This window comes from Hyperoodon ampullatus, assembly GCF_949752795.1.
Source record: "Hyperoodon ampullatus genome assembly, chromosome: 4".
In the NCBI taxonomy this organism is placed as follows: domain Eukaryota; kingdom Metazoa; phylum Chordata; class Mammalia; order Artiodactyla; family Ziphiidae; genus Hyperoodon; species Hyperoodon ampullatus.
The window spans coordinates 50,875,724-50,895,656 of record NC_136917.1 but is presented as its reverse complement, the minus strand read 5'-3'; positions in this window follow the sequence as shown (position 1 = coordinate 50,895,656).

Sequence of the window (19,933 nt, the reverse complement as noted above, 5' to 3'; positions counted from 1 at the left end):
GCCAAGGTGAAGGATGATGAAGGCCTAGTCAGAACAGTAGAAAGAGGAGACAAAAAAGAGAGATGTATCTTGATTTACAAATTCTTAAATGTGTCATAGGAACAAGGAGGTAAGAAAAATATGAATACTAAACTGTTAGAGTCAATGAAAAAAAAATGACTAGATAAAGAAAATACTAGAGAGTTTCCCATGCAACCTTTCAGAAAATTGAGTATTGTGTACATCTAGGTGCTTCAGTCTAGAACTAAGGGGAATTCCTGCTGATGACCCATATGTTCTAGCAGCTGCTGCTCTACCAAGACCCCTGGTATTCAGCCTTGAGGACCATGCTGGGATCCTGGGCTTCCTGCCATCTACCCATGAGCACTGGGGCCATGCCCTTTGGAGAGTGTCCCTTGGGAAAGGGGATAGGAAAAGGTTAGGAAGTTGAATCCGCCTGTCTCCAGCCGTCACGGACCTGTCCACCATATTCCAACCTAGGCTAGATGCTGGAGTTGTCCTTCATGCTTGTTTTGCAAATGTTGAGAAATCATTAAAGTGTATGGCTGGGAGACTTCTAAGTGGTTACCATTCTTTGCTTTTAGAATTGAAATGAATTCAACAAGCATTTATTGAAAATTTGTATGACAAACACCACTAGGCACAAAGATATGTAAGATAGTACTTAACTCCAAGCAGGCTCTGGGTGAGTAAACTCACATGTATACAGTTAACAGGTTTCTCTTCCTCTAGTTGCTCTCTAGATGTTGCTGGTCCCCAGGGCTTCGTCCAGGTTATCTCTACTGGCCCCACCTATAGGGTTATGACTCTCAGTGCTATATCCATAGCCCTGACCATTCCCCAAACCCCAGACTCATGTATTCAACTGCTTCCTTACTAAATCCACTTGGACATCCAATTGGTATCTCAAACCTAACCTAACTAATACAGAGGTCTTTTTTTATTAGTTCCTCAAAAACCTTTTCCTCCCCAAGTTTTCCCATATCAATAAATGGCACCAGCACATGCCCAGTTATTCCAGATCTAAGCTTAGAAATCATCCTTTTTTTTTTTTAAATCCCTTACTTCCCTTATTCGGTCCACGAGGAAGTCTGGTTTGTTTTACTTATAAAATATGTCTCACTTTGGTCAACTTCTCTCAAACCCCTATGGTGCTGTCACAACACAGAGGAAAGGGCAGTTTGGGAAAAGCTTCCCAGTCACTTCCTGGCCATATCGTCATCTTGAAGAATGGGCTTTTCTAACTGGAGATACTCAAATGGCAGAGGAAGGAACTTGAGAAAAACGTGGAGCCACACAATTGATGTATGTAGAGAAGGTTGTGAACTGGGAGAAGAGAGACTGAAGTTAGATTTCACAGGGTCCTGAATAATCGATGATTAAATTTAATTCATAATGATTAGATTTCATTATGTAGAAATGGAGAAACATAGCAGCCTTTGCATATAAGTGTAATAATAATAAAAGCTTACAGTGACTGATTGCCATGAGCCTGTCATTGGACCCAGCAATTAAAATACTGCTCTCATCTAATCCTCACTAAAAATAGGGGGGGGAAATAAAATGATTCACAGAAAGGTTAAGTAACTTGCCTAGGAGGACTGAGTGGAAAGCTGGTGAGGCCCAGATTCAAATCCAGACAGTGTGAAACTGAGACCTGAGGTGTGTACCCTGGGCTAGCCTGCCTCATATTTGCGTTTTAGAAAGGTAGCTCCAGCAGTGTGATGGAGGATGAGTTACTAAGGAGGGAGAGACTGGAGGCAGGAAATTAGTGAGTGTTCTTCAATGGTCCAGGCGAGAAATAATGCAGCCCTGAATGGGGCCATGGCCATGGGGATGAAAAAGGAGGTGGCAGCTCTGTCACATGGAGACTTTGATGGAATCACATCCTACTTTTAAACATTACATTCTTCTGTTCCATTGTAAATAACGAGTACCAGCTCTCTGTCATTGCTTGCAGCAAGAATGTGCAAAGCAACAGCCATATTTTACATTTTAATTTATAATCCTTTCCAAAAAAATATAAAATATGTGCCTGACTTCACATATTTTTAGTCTGGGAATTATGGTGAGCTTCATCCCATAAAAGCTGGAAAAAAGAATAGGATTAATAAATTAGACATGTTCAGGAGAGAAAAAAGCATCACAGGAATTTGAGGATGGAATCAATTTATAGATACCTTAAGGTAAGCAGCTGTTCATACGTATGGCCCTACATACCCCGCTGTTGGAGAGCAACTTTCCAAAGTCTTTTCCAGTTGTGATGGGTGCCTGGCAATCTCATGATTCTCATATATAATTTCACTAAAATGCTTCTCTTGCTTTGTGCTGCTCCCTCCCGGTTTTGGACAGCTTTATTGAGGTATAATTCACATATCATAAAATGCATAACTCAGTTTTTTAGCATATTTACAAGGTTGCACAACCATTACCACAATCAATTTTAGAACTTTTCATCATGCCAAAGAGAAAACCCATACCTATTAGCAGTCATTTCCCATTGCCCACCAAACTTTCCCAACCCAGGCAATCACTAATTTACTTTTTCTCTCTATAGGTTTGTCTATTCTGGATATTTTGTATAAATGGAATCATACAATATGTGGATTTTTTTTTATTAACTGGCTTCTTCTACTTCAAAAGAGTCACTCATAATATAGTATGTATCAATATTTCATTTCTTTTTATTGCTGAATAATGTTCCATTGTATGGTTGAAACTGAATTTTATTTATCCCTTCATCAGTTGATGGGCACTTGTGCTGCCTTTCCTTAAGCAGTTTGAGGTCAGCCTTCAAAAAAGGCTGCCACATGCAGAGGGACACCACCCCTTAAAGGAGCATGCTCCAGAGCATAAAGGAGAGCTTGAAGGGATCACTGCACCCAGATGGAATGTTTCTGGGCCACCCTCAGAGCCCCTGTCGCTGATAACATCTGATGTAGCAGATGATCTGGAGAAGAGACAGAAGCCTTGTTCAACTAAGGGCCAATCCTGGTGGGGGGGGGTGGGCAGGGGGAGACGGCTTCATAACTTAAAAAAACTTGAAGGAATTTTAAGTGATCCCTAGGTTTCCAGTTCTTAACTGCAGTGATGGTAGTGCTAGCCTCAGGCAATGCAGTGAGGTACCAAAGGTGAGAATTTTAGCTTATCCTCTGGTCCTACCCTGTCCTTAATCAGATACCTCCCATAGCCACCAAGGCTGAATTTCTCTGCAACCAAGTCTCTGATAAAGATACCAGAAAATTTAGAGACAGGCTCTCAGGAGCAATTGCAGTTTAAAATAAGGACCATTGCTTGAGAGCTAATCTTAATGTAGGAATATATTATCAATGGAGGAGTTATAGTCATCATTCATTCATTCATTCAGTAGACATTTATGGAGGAGGAAATACAGTGTAGTGTTAATTTCTCATTTAAGATTTTAAAACTATTTCTATAGACAACTTTGTTAGGAAAAGCAAACTCAGAGGCTCAATTTTTTTTTTTTCTGTACACATACCCACAAGAAAGATTCTGAGATCCATTATTTCCTCTTTGTATGGTAAGCAATCTTCGATATTCCAAAACCCTGGAGTGCTGGCCTATAATATTCTAGATCGTCATAGCTTTTGTACAGATAATTATTATACTTCATCTGCTTACTCGCCTCATACTGTGACAGCTGAATACTACTACTACTGCTAATTATCATCATCATTATTATTATTGACCACTTACTACTGCCGGCCACTGGGCTAAGCTGTTTACATGCATTATATTTTTAATGCTCTGAGGTAGGAACACAAGTCATCTAGTCCAGCCTCAAATGTATGACTTATGAATACTTTTTACAGCTATCCCCACTGGGAGGGATTGCCATGTAAATAATGAACTGCAAATTTGAAGATGTAATGAGTGCTGTAACAGGGAAGCAAACCAGGCACTACTGGAGCACAGAGGAGGAGATCCAATTCCCTGGGGAGGACTAGGACTGCTTCTAACTGAAGGGATGGCTGAGCAGAGTCTTGAATGATGAGAGATGATTTGTCATGTGGTTGAGGAAATAAGGAAGAAGTGAATAAATGTTATATGAGAAGATTTAGTAAGAATTATGTATATACCAAGACTATTGATTAACTCGAGTTAGGGGGAGGATGGAGGAGGGAGAAGAGAGAATTTGGAAAGGGCTCATTTTTATATCTGATACTAAGCGCATCTCTATTCTTACACCTCATGTAAAACATTAAATTTGGGGGAGGAGGGTTCCACATGCTGAGCTGTAGACTAAAAAATTGTTTAATAAATCTTTCTATATGTCAAGCACAGTATTTACCGTTGCACATATAGTCTCTCTCTAAAACATGTTCTTGATGTAGATATCATTTTCCCATTATGCAAGAGCAGATATTAAAAATTCTAAATTTGCCCAACTTTACACAGCTTGTATGTCTATGAGCCATTCATTGATTTAGTTGTTTCTTGACAGCCTATGATGTCTGTCAAAATTTAAAATCAGGTCAGCCTGATTTGAAAACATTCATTTTAACCACTACATAGCGCTTGTCTCTCCTTTAGGGTCAGAAAGGGAATTTTTTTTTCCTTTTTTTCTATCTATTATTAGCTTTAAAATTCTCAGATGAATCAAAAATAAGTCCTGCTCTATAGAAATCAAAGCATAAGGCTGCAAACACATTTCTTGTCCAGGGTGTTTCAAAGATTTAACACAAGGCTGTATATCAATATTGCAGCAATGTGCTGAGCCCTGATTGAAGTAGTCACTTAGGGCATTTCAGTGATAAATCCTATTCTTCAGGGCACTTATAACCTAGCAGTTAACATTTTTCCTGTGTGAAATAGGGTAAGACAAGGGAGTACTTTACTCCTGCAAAGCAGTGCACACAAAATAGCTATTAAGTCTTAAATGATCACATGAGATAGGTAATTAAATAAGATGGGATTGGAAGCCTGAATCTAGGGCTGTGGTTGAAAAACTTCTTATAGTGTTGACCTGGTTCCTTCAGACAGTCTGACAAAATACAACCAATAGTAGTAAACAGTAATCAGTAATATTTCCCGTGTATTCATTCAGATAGGGTAACAGAGACTTAGTGAAGATTAATGATTGACCTTCATTCAGCCCTGAGCTGGTAAGTACTGACCGGGGAAGATTTAATCCAAGCTGTTTGACTGTAGAGCCCATGTCTTCACTCTATCACTCAGTGCCTCTCTTGGAGGGTGGTGATGAAAATTCCATGGACTAAGGCAGGTGACGGGTTTAGCAAGGTATGTATCAAATAAGAGGTCTTTTTAAAAATCAGTTTATTTGACAAATGCCTATTTGAACACTTAATAGCTGCCAATCACTGGTCTTGGCACTGAGTAAATAAATGAAAACAGACATAATCTCCAGCTCATGGAGGTAACATGTTAGTTGGGAGGGGCACACAATAAGCATGATAAATAAATAAGTACTCTGCTAGATTATGACAAAGTTCTATGGGGAAAAATAAAAGCATGGAAGGTGATGGGAAGTGTCCAGGTAGGTTGCGATTTTAGATAACGGAAAGCCTAACCAATCAGGTGTTATTTGGCTAAAGACTGGAAGGGGGGAGCCATGCAGATGCCTGGGCGGAAGGATTCCAGGAGTGCAGGGCAAGTATAAGAGCTCAGCAGTGGGCACAGACATCCAAGTTCCAGGAGCTGAAGGAAGCCAGCCAGGCTGGAGAGAGTGAGCAAGCTAGGACAGCAGCCAAGTTGAGGGCAGGCATTAATGGGAAGGCAGCATGTGCAGACCATGCTGCACTTCTTAGGCCATTTTACATCGACTTGGGCTTTTACTCAGAGTGAGGTCCCATTAGAGGGTTTGACAGGAGGGGTGCCCTGATCTGACTTGGGTTTTAGCATCTCACTGACTGCAATGGTAAGAGTAGAAGAATTTTCATAAGAGTGGAAGTAAGGAGACTGGCTTGGAAGCCACTGCAAAAATCCAGCTTAGAGATGGTGGTGGCTTAGGTCAGGGTGAGAGCTGTAGAGGTGGTAAGAGGGACCAGATATAAGCTGCTGTTAATCCTTTCTAAGTTGGTGTTTGGCCACAATTACAACGAATCAGTTGTTAAGCTGAGATGCAAAGTCACATAGGGCTGAATGAAGTATTAAACAGTATGCTAGAATGTTTGTCTCTGAAATTTATTAAGCTCCCACTCTAAGAAAGGCATTATGCCAGGCACTGCAGATGAAAGAGATGAGGGTGACTATCCCCGCCCCTTTGAGAGCTTAACTCTAGTAAGAGGACAATATACCACAGCTATATGTGGAGGCAGAATGTGGCCGTATGCATTCTTCCAATGAATATTTGCTAGATGCAGTTTTAGGTGCTGAAGATCAATAGATAGAATGTAGACAGAAGAGACAAAAATCCCTGCTCTCATGGAGTTTATATTCTAGGAGAGCAAGACAAAAAACGAGCAAGAGAAATATATAAATTATATAGCATGTTAAAAGGTAACAATGAAGGACTTCATAAAGGTCAAACCCATACCTGCACAACACTGTAATAGGGAAAAATTAGGAACAATGTAACATCCATGTGAAAGGAACTGGTTTAATAAAGTGGTATGTCCAGTCTATAAACTAGTATACAATAGTTATAAGATACATAAGTAGATATAGTGAACCAATGAGACTAGCTGCACTTCAAGATATATTACTGAATCAAAAGAGCAATATGATGAACAAAACACAAAGTGTAATTTTTAATATACACACACATATACCACCATGTGCACATATATGTATATGAAGTCACAATATATTTTGGAAAGACATGGGTGAAGGGATCAAAAAAGCTTCCCACATGCTTCACATCATTTGCTCCCAGGCCTCCAACTCCTCCCTTCTCAACTGTGGGTCAATCTGCAGGTCATTCTCCAGAGCTGTGTGGCAGTGTGGCCACTGCAAGATACACTGTGTCATCCTCTGTGTGATAAGCCCCACCTTCATGACAGCTCGGACAGTGACATACTTTGATCTGTCTTTGGGAAAGCTGAGACCCTTAGAGTGGACAGGTCAGTCCTGGGTGAAAAAAAAATCTCTTCTGCTTCTTTCCTGTCTCCCAGGATCTTCCTGGGGGTTTGGAGGTGACTGGAGCCTCATTCTGGCCTCTTTCTCTCCCACCTTTGTCACCATCTTCTGGCCCAGTGCCTCACTCCACTCAGCCTTCCCAAGCTCAGTAAACGTGATAAGCCACTCCTGCCAACATGCTAGCAGATAAGGTTTGTGTTTACAGACTCTCCCATCCCCCTGATATGTGAGTTTTATTTTAGAAAGGGGTTTAGGAGACACAGGCATTGCATGAGATTTTATATGAGAAAATTAGTGTTACCCATAAACCACGGTACATAAACTCAGTTATTAAAATGATTAGTATTAACTCTCCCGGACTTCCTTGGTGACACAGTGGTTAAGAATCCGCCTGCCAATGCAGGGGACACGGGTTCGATCCCTGGTCCGGGAAGATCCCACATGCCATGGAGCAACTAAGCCCATGCGCCCCGACTACTGACCCTGCGCTCTAAAGCCTGCGAGCCACAACTACTGAGCCCGTGCACCACAACTACTGAAGCCCGCGTGCCTAGAGCCCGTGCTCTGCAACAAGAGAAGCCACTGCAATGAGAAGCCCGCGTGCAGCAATGAAGACCCAACACAGACAAAAACGAATAAATACATAAATAAATTTATAAAACAAAACAAAAAACTCTCCCACCTTTTTCACTGTACACAGATTAAATGTTATTGTTATTATTAACCTTCTCACCTCTTCCACAGTAGACAGATTGGGAAATGATATTAATAAATCTCCCCATCCCCCAACCCTGCTTTTTCTGTCACTGGGAAGATACTTGCATGAACTGTGCTGGGCTTAAAAGGCCAAGGATTTTTAATCTTCCCTGTTCCTAGTACTGCCTAGCATTCTTTCTCCTTTTTTTCCTTTTTTTTTTTTTTACAAGTTTATAAATTTACAAAGTGCTCGAACATGCTTTATCTTATTTAACATTCACAATGAGACTCTGAGACATACTATGATCCCCACTTTACAGATGACAAAACTGGCCCTCAGAAGCATGAAGTCACTTACCCAAGTTGTTACAAAGCTGGGATATAACCTAACTTGTCTTCTTCCAAGCACTGTGTTCATGTAACACAACCCAAGCTTGGCCAAACAGACTTTCTGTCCTACAGCCTCACCTGGAAGAGGGGAGTGTTTTTCCTTCTTTCTGCTCAAGGACACAGGAGGTGCTGTTGATTAGTGGGATGCAGAGGAAGGAGCACTGGAACTACAGTGGAGGTGGCCAGGCTTGTGACTGTCCACAGCTGTGTGAAGGGACACCAAGTGGGAGCCTATGCGCTGCACCTGTGCCTCTTGAGTCTGCACATTCTTGAGTCTTCACTCGTGTGTTTCCCTGTGCATGCATCTGTTTCTGTGTCCTTCTTCCAAGTCATCAAACAGAATGCCCCTTCCTGCCTCAGGACCTTTACACATCCCACTCCCTCTGCAGGGTTCTCTTTTCCTTCAGAGTCTAATGATCTCAGCTCAAATGTAACTGACTCAAGGAAGTTGTTGTAGGTTGAATTGTGCTCCCTGATAAAGACATGGTCAAGTCCAAACACCCGGTACCTATGAATGTGACATTATTTAGGAAACAGGGTCATTTCAGATGTAATCACGTTAAGATGAGGTCATACTGGATTAGGGCCCTAATCCAAGGACTGGTGTCCCTTGAAGTACAGGAAAAATTTACACACAAACGCACAAACACAAAGGAGAGAAGGCCTGGACAATGGAAGCTGAGATTGGTGTGACACATCTACAAGCTAAGGAACACCAAGGATTGGCAGCAACCACCAGAAGCTAGGAGAGGAGGCATGAAGAGGTCTCCTCAGAGCCTCCAGAAAGAGCCAACTCTACTAATAACTGGATTTCAGATTTCTGGTCTCCAGAACTATAAGACAATACATTTCTGTCATTTTGCCACCAAGTTTGTGGCCATCACGTTAGCCCTAGGAAACTACAACAGAAGCCATCCAGCTTTTCCAGAATAGGCCAGGTTCATCTAGTGCATGTTTTCATAGCATCAGTTATTTTTTTCTAAATAGCATTGTATCACAGCTTGTGGTTATATATTTGCTTTTTTTTTTGATCAATATTTATCCCCCCACTAAAATGGAAGCCCTATGAAAATGGATAGTGTTGGGTTTTGATCACTATAATGAGGTTAAAAAAAAAAACCCAACAGTGACTAGCATAAAAACAGCACGGTATGCTATGAACATTTTTTAAATGAAAGAAAGAGTGAATGAATGAATAGATTGATGATTGGCAAGAAGAGAGAATGGCACTTATAATTTTGGCCTGGGAGTATGGGAAAAGCATCTGAAACCAAAACAAAGTTCTCTGTTTCTCTCTCAAACTCTGTCTCTCTCCTCTCTCCCTCAATCTCTGTCTCTCTGATTTCTTGCTTTTGTCAAGTTAGATTAGAACATTTGTCTTTTTAAAAGTCTGTGGGGACTGATAAGATTGACAAAACAGTTCATGGTAACAGGGAAAACTGTCAACACCAATGCTGATGATAAATACTGCAAAACTGTGAAAAAATGAAAACAAATGATTTCTTTCTGTAAGTTAGAGAAAGTGGATTTTTTTCACTGTCTTATCAAACAGTACAATGATAATTATTTGTACCGTCAATTTTGTATACAATTGAAAATGGTAGATAATTTTTATTTAATGAAGACAGCAGAAGTCATATATATTTTTTTCCTATCTTTATGTTAGCTATTTACAAACATCATCACATACTCATATATCTTAAAAAGTACAGGAAAATGATGTTGCATAATGGTTAAGGGCAAGAGCTCTGGAATCAGACCCCAGGCTTAAAGATCAGCCCTAACCACTTAGGGTGTGACCGGGGACACATTACTTAACTCCTCTCTGCCCAGCTTTTAATTTCTGTCTCATAGGGTTGTTGTATGGATGAAATAAGCTAATACATGCAAATACATACAAGAGTAATTGGCACTTAGTAAAACTCAATACATTTTAGCATTATTATTACTATTAGACACCTGACAGTTGATGAGACCATGGTAAGTAGTCACTGAGATAATCTCATCTATTTATGTCATAGTTACAAATTACAAATCATTTTCCGTGTTCATCTTCCAGAATTAAAAGCAATGAACAAAACAGACTGGTGGATGATGCGTGGGGTTAGGGATGGCAAAGAGATTTTGCAAACACATTTCTTTGTAATAAGAAGTACTGAAAGCTTAATTAATCTTTTATTTTTGGCAAGGTGGTAGGGGGACTAAAATGTCAAAAAATGGAATTAAAAATTAAGATGCCCTATTTCTATTCTTTTGAAGCAATTAATTTATTTTTATGGTAATTTTTAAGTTCAAATTTTTGTACTTTAGTCTTAGTCCTGTCAAGTCAAAATTTCAAAGGATTGTTAAAAACTCAGGTTAACAGAATGATTTAAATGGTTTAAAGGCTCAGAATTATAATTAATTTAGGGGTTGAACTTCTGATCACAGAAATCAGATTTCAGTAGAAAATCAAATCCATTAAGCATATCTGTGGTGTTCGCTCCTTCTCAAATAAATACTTACTTCTAACAACATTTCCATTAACTGGTTTATTAAAGAATTTTATGGCAAATTAATTAATATATTTAAACTGATGATCAGAATAGCCACACTGGAACTTAGCTCTTCTCTTGGTGTCAAAGAAGATCACTCTCATTCCATCTTAGATTTAATGCAGTTGTCTGCTGGTAGTTGCTACCACTTATACTGGAAAAATACTGAGGTTTAAAAAATTCCTTTAATGCTCTATTTTGGCTAGAGAAGATAAAGTTCATTTGAGAGGGATGCCAGCAGCTTGTTATCTTTTAGGGTGTTTCCTGTCTTGCCTTCGTGGCTAATTTTGGGATCACATTTCGATTATGGGCAGCTAAAATAGAAACAGGACTCCTCGGTGGGCTGTCTACATCACAAGTGGTCATTACCCCAGGCCAGAACTTCCTGAGAGATGGAGAGGCCATGCAGGAAAATGAGCCACCCCAACAAAATTCCTACAGATCCTATCATTGTCTGGAAAATGGATAGGCTATGCTTGTCAAAGCCACTGTTTTTCATTCTCTCCCACTCCCTCTTTGCAGCTGGTGATTTCCATCTGCAGCTTTTGCAGTCTGGTGTGTAATTTGGCCTCTCCTGACTCCCTGAATGTGCCTTCATGTTACATCTTCTTTTGAGACTGCATCTTTCTCAAGGTTTTCTTATCTCTTAGTATTGTTCAGATTCATTCTTCTCTGTTGTTGAGAGTCAGAGTTCAACTTTGAAAAAAATACAGTAAAGATGGAAACAAATGAAAGAAAATAAAACATAGAGAACTAAACTGTTTTGACAGGGATAGAAGTTAAGTTTTATGTCCTCTTGGCCTTTTGACAAAAGTAATGCATATATATGTGGCTCAGAGCTTATCAAATTGTGAAAAATGTTGTGTTTGTTTAAGGTTCTACAATGGAGGCCGAGTAACTTGAAGGCATAGAATAAAATAGAAGTACATGCAAGTAAGCCAATTTGTTTTACTGTATAACCATTCCTAGATACAGGACCAGAAGGATTTTCTCCCCTTTCTCAAATTTAGACTGAGGATGAGTATTCATGATCATGTTAGAATCATACCAAACTGAAGACATAAATATTAACACTCAGACCTCTTTTTTTATTAAAGTATAGTTGATTTACAAAATTATATTAGTTTCAGGTGTACAACATAGTGATTCAATATTTTTATAGATTATACTTCATTTAAAGTTATTATAAAATAATGGCTAATATACAATATATTATTTATTTTATACATAGTAGTTTATACCTCGTAAACCCCTACCCCTATTTTGCCCCTCCCCCTGCCTCTCTCTACTAGTAACCACCAGTTTTTCTCTTTATCTGTAACTCTGTTTCTATTTTGTAAATAAATTCATTTCTATTATTTTTTAGATTCCACATATAAGTGATATCATATGATAGTTATCTTTGTCTGGCTTACTTCTCTTAGTATGATAATCTCTAGGTCCATCCATGTTGCTGCAAATGGCACTGTAGCACCATTTTTTTTTTTTTTTTTTTTTTTTTTTGCGATACATGGGCCTCTCACTGTTGTGGCCTCTCCCATTGCAGAGCACAGGCTCCGGACGCGCAGGCTCAGCGGCCATGGCTCACGGGCCCAGCCGCTCCACGGCATGTGGGATCTTCCCAGACCAGGGCACGAACCTGTGTCCCCTGCATCAGCAGGCGGACTCCCAACCACTGCGCCACCAGGGAAGCCCTGAACACAATTTTGTGTAGTGAAACTCAATTCCAGGACTTATGGAATTATTTTGCTTGAATTGATGGAATGTTTTTATGGATCAGGTAGTGGCTACCTTGCCAACACAAGAGTTAACACAGAGAGTGCAGTAGAACTCAAGAGGGAGGAAGACTGAGAGTCAGCAAGACAAAACACTGAGAGAGAAAATAGCACTAACGTGTCTGAGTATATCTCTCTCTCCAGACTCTCCATTTACATGACATAATAAATCATCTTTACTGCTTACATCACTTTGAGTTGTGTTTCTGTCGCTTGCAAAAGAATAACTTCTGACAAATGCACTTGGCAAAATTTGAAATGGATGGAATTTATTTGCAATAAAATAGAAGCTTCACGAGGCATAAAAAAGCCAATCCTAGAATTTCAAAGTAATATAAAGCCCCAGAGATAAAGATGATACCCAGGGAAATGTTTTGACTTGCTCTAAGTTCTGTTGTCAGTTCATGATAGATCTACTACTAAAATCCAGGTCTCCCATACTTTCTTCCCTTAAGAAGAGGTGGGGCTGTACTTACCCTTTCTCTCCTTGCCTCCCCCTACTTGGGCTTTTGGTGCTAGGGAGGACAAGAGGAAGAGTCTCCAACATTAGAGGTGGAACAAAGTAAGAGGAAAGGCAAGCAGGGAGGAGGGATTTACTCTTTCTGGGGACTAAATTATCCATTAATAATCAATCAGCTTCTCCATGGAAAATCAACTGGATTCTCTGTGATAACTAACGGTCATTTCTCAATAGAGAAGCCTGGCTGAGATTTTCCTTCCTTAACTTCTAAACATCTTTGGCTGTCAATAATCATTTGTATTAATACTTGATACTGCTGACAATCCTGACTTTGAAGAAAGGCTCTGGGGTGGAGTTAAGAAGCTCCTCTGAAGAAACAGCCCTGCAGTGTGACAGTGTGTGCAAGCAGTCAGAGGCCTGCTGGAGCTGTGTTTGTTCACTTCTCCGAAAAATGCAGCATTTATTGGATAGAACCAGAGAGAGGAAACAGCACTAACAACACAGCAGAGTGCGAATAGCAAGGTACAGGCCAACAACCACACACACACAAATCAGCTGGGATAATTTTATCTCATCATGGGCTACGCCCAAGATGCGTGAATGAAATCTCTTTGAAATCTGCTCATTGGTGCTGTAAGAGAGAATATGCTTTGCCCTAAAGGATAATTGTCCTCTGATTTCTTGATTATTTGGAATTTCTTTTGCATCAGTTAAGCCCATTGTGAATGTACAGAAAAACGTGTCTTGCTCAAGCTGTGTTTGAACCTCAGATTTCTTTATGTGAGTTCACTAAAAGATGTCACTTTATGTGACATCTTTTCTGCACCTTAAGCAGTGGATTACTGGAGCTAGAAGGGAATTCAAAGACTACTTAACTCAGAGACAGTAAATGGTCACTTGGCAAGTAAAGAATATGTTTGAGGAACTGCGCGACATTGGCAAACCCTCTTCACTTTGGGCCTCAACTCTCAGGTCTGCAAAGTGAGGGTGTTGGACTAAGGGAAACCTACAGTCAACTCCAGGGCAGAAATGCTCTGACTCTAACCTCAGGATAAAGTGTGTGGTTGGGAGGTTGGTCATTCAGTTTGACACGAAACATCGAAAGAGAGCAAGAGTTCAACCTTATGTGTGATGAAGGACTTGCAATTTAAAATTCCACTTTTTACCTATCAGAAGAAAACATTTTTTAAATGTACTGTTTGGGCATGAATGTGGGGAAACACTTTTATATTGCAGTGGGGGTGTAAACCAGCACCTTTCTGCAGAGCAATATGACAACATATTTAATAACTGAAAATGCATACACCATTTGATTTAGACATTCTATTTCTAGGAATTTATGCTATACATATACTTACACGTGTGAAATTACCTTTGTATAAGGATAGTCATTATAGCATTGTTTGTAATAGAAGCAAAACACTAGCAACAACCTAAATATCAATGAGAAAAATTCTACAGTGAAATATCATGTAGCTTTTACAAATAAAAGGTAGCTCTGGCAGAAAAATCTTAAAATACGTTAATAAGGAAAGACTTGCAAAAGTGAATTACCTTAGCTAACTGATTTAAAGAAAAGCTCAAAAGTGATGCTAGCTTTTTTTATCTTCCTTAAGACTTGAGTATCCAGAATGGGTCTAAGGCCAGCAAATACATTCCAATAAAGAACTGACCAGCAACTCTTTTCAGTCAGGACTGGCAAGGATGGGATCTGGGGACTTTGGCTGAGGTATCCATTCATGGTATCTTCCCTTGCCTTATTCCTCTTCTTACAGTTGTTCCCTTACCAATGATGCTTGTGTGTTACTATTTTCTATCAGAAATACTCACAAACTCGGGACTTCCCTGGTGGTGTGGTGGTTAAGAATCCGCCCACCAATGCAGGGGACACGGGTTCAAGCCCTGGTCCAGGAAGATCCCACATGCCCTGGGGCATCTAAGCCCATGCACCACAACTACTGAGCCAGTGCTCTAGAGCCCGCGTGCCACAACTATTGAGCCTGCGTGCCACAACTACTGAGCCTGTGTGCCACAACTACTGAAGCCTGCATGCCTAAAGCCCGTGCTCCACAACAAGAGAAGCCACCTCAATGAGAAGCCCGTGCACGGCAATGAAGAGTAACCCCCCGCTCTCCTCAACTAGAGAAAGCCCGCATGCAGCAACGAAGACCCAAAGCAGCCAAAAATATACTAATTAATTAATTTAAAAAATAATTAAAAAATAAAAAAAGAAATACAAACTTTTTCTTAACACGTTATAGTCACCTGATAAAATGAACACCTCTTAAAAAAACATAACAATTACAATATTGAGTACCTACAATGTGCCACATAGTATGTCTAGAAATTTATATAGATCTTGCCATTTATCAAAAAAACTATGATCTACCTAAATATTATCTCCATTTGTCAGATGAGAAAACTTAGCCTCCAAGTGGTTTAATAATTTACTCAGAGAATGACAGCTAGTGAGGGGTTGAAGTTAGTGCTTCATTCTTTCTGCTATGAAAGCTTAAGAGTGTTTACCTGTGCGTTGTACTCCTAGGCCTTCTTTGAGGGCAACTGTATATTTTTCATACAGGAAGTTAAACAGTTTATACAAGGCATTGTGATTTAATTCATATTAGTCCTATGTCCCATGCACGGTGCTAAGTCCCTGGCAAGTACAGTCCAGCATTAGAAAGGCCAGAAAGGACAGAAATGGACATGTGCTCTCAGTGATACTGGCTGCCCATGTTCCATGTATAATCAGTATTGTTAAATGCAGTTCTTCCCAAACGTCAGGCATTTTCATTCTTCCCTCACGATTTTCACTATATCTACACACCACCTATAATATTATTTCTTTATTTTTTCTTTAAATCAATTCATTACTTTCCCTTAAAGTCTATCAATTTTAGCCTCCATCCAAGTAAAACCAAAGTTGTGGTATGCTAGTAACATTTTCTAGTATATGCTACAATAAATACATTGCTATGGGGAAAAAGAAAACAGTCAGTGTCCCATCTAACGATACACTTTGGGAAATCCTGGATTAATGCTAGATTGAGGCAGAGCAACAATGCCCCCCTATGCCCCATGAGATTCTCTCACTCAGTTTTAAGACGCTGTTGCTACCACAGTTTGGTTAGCATTGGTGCATCCTCCCTGGTGACATATCCCACTCCAAAATGGACAGATATATACATGTTTCATCATGCATTCTCCCTTAAATGTTTGACTCAGACTACTGATGTGGTATGTAACAGTGGGTTTGTGATACTGAATTTGTGATGAGTCAATGTTTGATATGTAAATCAGGTCACAAATAGTAAGTAAAGAGTCTTCTTTAGAAAAATGGAATTGTAACAAGATGTTGTTGGCAAGGAGACATAATCTGAACCAAATGCTTCCACAGAACAGAACTTGGGCTGTTCTGATGTAGGCTACATTGACTAGTCTGAGGAAAGTCAGAAAAAAGCTTAAGCTGAGGATGATTTCTGAGCAAGGTTTCCTAAGACTGTAAGTCAGGGAGAAGGGAGTTTTAAATAGATATTATATACATATCAACAAATATTTCCTTAGGAGACATTCTTGGAAGTGTGTGATTATTGAATCAAAAAGTATGAAAATATTTTTCACATTTAAATACACATGGTGAAATGTGTATCTAGCATGTGGACCCTAGCCACAAACGAGGATTCAAGTGACAAGGGAAGAAGACTGTCAGCTTGAAAAGAATAAATTAAAAACAAAACAAAATTAAATTAAAAAAGGAATGTGGACCAAAGAAAGATTCACATTTCCCTCAACACTAGGTTTCAGACATTGATTCTCAAACCTTGAAGAGAATTAGTATTATCTGGGGTGGGGGGTTGGGAGGCAGTTATTAAATATACCCAGTTAGGTTCCACCCCCTACAAATTCTGAATCCAGAGCTCTTGGGTGAGAATGGGGAATCTCATCTTCAGCGAGTTCCCAGGTGATTCTGATGCACCCCACATTTCAAAACTCTGACTTAATTGACAGCTACTCACAGGGGAGGTGGAACAAGCTGGAATTATGATTGCCGACACTTAGTTTAATTATGATTAGCTTAGTAATCAATCTGCAAAATAAATAGCTCTTAAAACTTATTATTTTCCATTCACAGTTTTAATTCCTGTTCCTTCCATTCTAATATGAACTCCCCCTTCCCTCACAATACAATGTTCCTGAAACTGAGATGCTTCTTACAATTGACATTTTTTTTCATAAAAAGATGTTCACAAATCAATGTTACATAATACAGTGAACTGTGTCTTAATCAAAGAAACACAACATTTGCAGTGACCTCAAAGGTCCATGACAGGAGGCCATGTGTAACGTTGTGGATTCCTGGGTTTGAATCATGAGTACCCTGAAAGCAGTGTGGAGCTGAGGTGATTGGTGAGGGAACCTGGGTGATTGCCCAAGGTCCCAGGCAGCCCTGCTCCTTAGCAATGCAGTGACTCTCCTGAAGCAGTGAAGCCCATCAACACCTCAACAACAGCACATTTTGTTTCCTTGTGAAAATCAGCCCTCAAATACTGCCAATGGTTGGTATGGGTGATGGGTATAGAAAGGCCTAAGAATGATCTTTTAATCTAAAAAGAGGTATTCTGAAAAAACTGAGCTGAGCTGTGGTGGCAAATAAGACGTATCAAATGAACGATATATATAGTTTAGATTCATGGAGTTGTCCAATGTTTAAATGATACTTTAAGACTGTGTAGTGAAAACTTAATTACATTAGGAGAGTTGAGCCGATCTCACTTTTTTTCTGAGAACGTTAAGGATCTACATTATAAAACTTATATATACTTGCATGTATGTATTTGTGTATAAAAATACACACACAAGAGACAGAGAAAGGTAAATACTGTATGATCCTACTTATTTGTGGAATCTATAAAATCCAAACTGACAGAAACAGAAATCAGAATGGTGGTTGCCAGAGGCGGGGGTGGAGGATGGAGGGTGGGCAAAATGGGTGAAGTGGTCAAAAGGTACAAACTTCCAGGTGTAAGATATAATATACAGCATGGTGACTATGGTTAACAAGACTGTATTGTATATTTGGAAGCTTCCAAGAGAATAGATCTTAAAAGTTCTTATCACAAGGGGAAAAAATTGTAGCTATGTGAGGTGATGGAATTTGACTAAACTTAACTGTGACAATCATTTTGCAACATATGCACCTATCAAATCACATTGTTCACCTTAAACTTATACAGTGTTACATGTCAATTATATCTCAGTAAAACTGGGAAAAAAATTTAAATTGTACACAGAAGAAAAAAAGAAAATATACATACAAACAACCCCCCAAATGTTTATGTACACATCTATAATTATTTATATATATACACATGCCTACAATTACACATATATAAATATTTCTATACATACGTATATGGATCTATATACATATCTCTATATAGATATGTACATATATACTGATGTATATAGTATGCATTACAAGATATTTTAAAAATGCAATTAAATATTTTCTGTGGTCTATTGTAACTGAGCAAGTCACATATTAATGACTTACTCCGAAGTCAATATAAAGTAAATTGGGGACTTCCCTGGTGGTCCAGTGGGTAAGACTCCACGCTCCCAGTGCAGGGGGCCCAGGTTTGATCCCTGGTCAGGGAACTAAATCCCGCATGGATGCTGCAACTAAGAGTCTGCATGCCACAACTAAGAAGTCCGCATGCCACAATGAAGATCCCGCGTGCTGCAACTAAGACACAGTGCAGCCAAAATAAATAATAAATAAATAAATATCAAAAAAAGGGAGGTGAAAATATTATTCTAGTCTTTCTTTTCTTGTTCTCCTGCTTGTACTTTTTTCTTAAGGTCACATCATACTCTGCTTTGTACTTCATTTATCACTGTGCCTGCCTCAGCTCTCCATTGGACTACAAATTATCTAAAGGCAATGATACTCTACTAGTCTTCGAATCCTTCAGTGCCTAACACAGTGATCTGCATATAACAGTGACTTAATAAAATCTGAAGGAGTACTAAATGAATAGATGAGTCAGGAAACACAAGCTCCATTCTGAGCTCTTTTATTAATTACCTTCTTAAACTTAAGCAAGTCATTTAATTTCCTTGGAATCCAGTTTACTCACCCTTACAATTACAGAATTGGTTTATTTAGCATCCAAGGGATCTTGGAGATTTTTTTTTGTTTCACATATTTTAAAAATTTCAAAAACTATTATAAGTGCTCCATAACACTATGGAGATTATATAGATTCTGCTGTGACACACAACTTTATCATTTCTTCCATTAAATATATTAGCTATCAACAAAAGAAAATTCAAATAAAATATCTAAAACCAACAGGTATGCATTATATATACAGTGAAGTGTCAAGGAAAAGTAAAAAATACAATTTGTGTTCTTTTGTGAGTGGCTTATTTTCACTTAAACGTCAGAAATCCTAGAATCCAGCCTGAGTTTTGCCATTTACTAGCTGGGTGACCTTCAGAAACAAGTCAATTGAATTCTAAGGCTCCATTTCCTGGTCTGTAAAATAAAGATTATGATACCGGCTTTATCTCATTCTTAGGGTTGTTGTGAGGTCCATTAAGATAATATATGTGAAAGCAGTTTATATAGTGCTGTACGAATGAAGGCTGTAGTTTGATACCTCAATACCAATGTTTTAATGGTATTCAGCTATATATTATTATGGCACAGTGAATTCAAAATGCACCAAGGCTCTGCTAAAGAGAAACATAAAAAAACTAAAATGATAGATGTGACAGGAAGCAGCTCTGAAAACTTAATTACATTATGCAAATGTAAGGTAATGTTATTATTTTATATCTTGATGCAGATTTCTGAATCAGTTACAGGGACACATTCCAAGTAGTAAATGACTAGGTAACAAATTAATGTATCTGAACAGAGAGGAACAGAAATCTTTATACTATTTCTTAAAAAGCCTCAATTAGGCTCTTCAATCTTTCTGAAAATTATTCACTAATGTCGAAAAGATAAC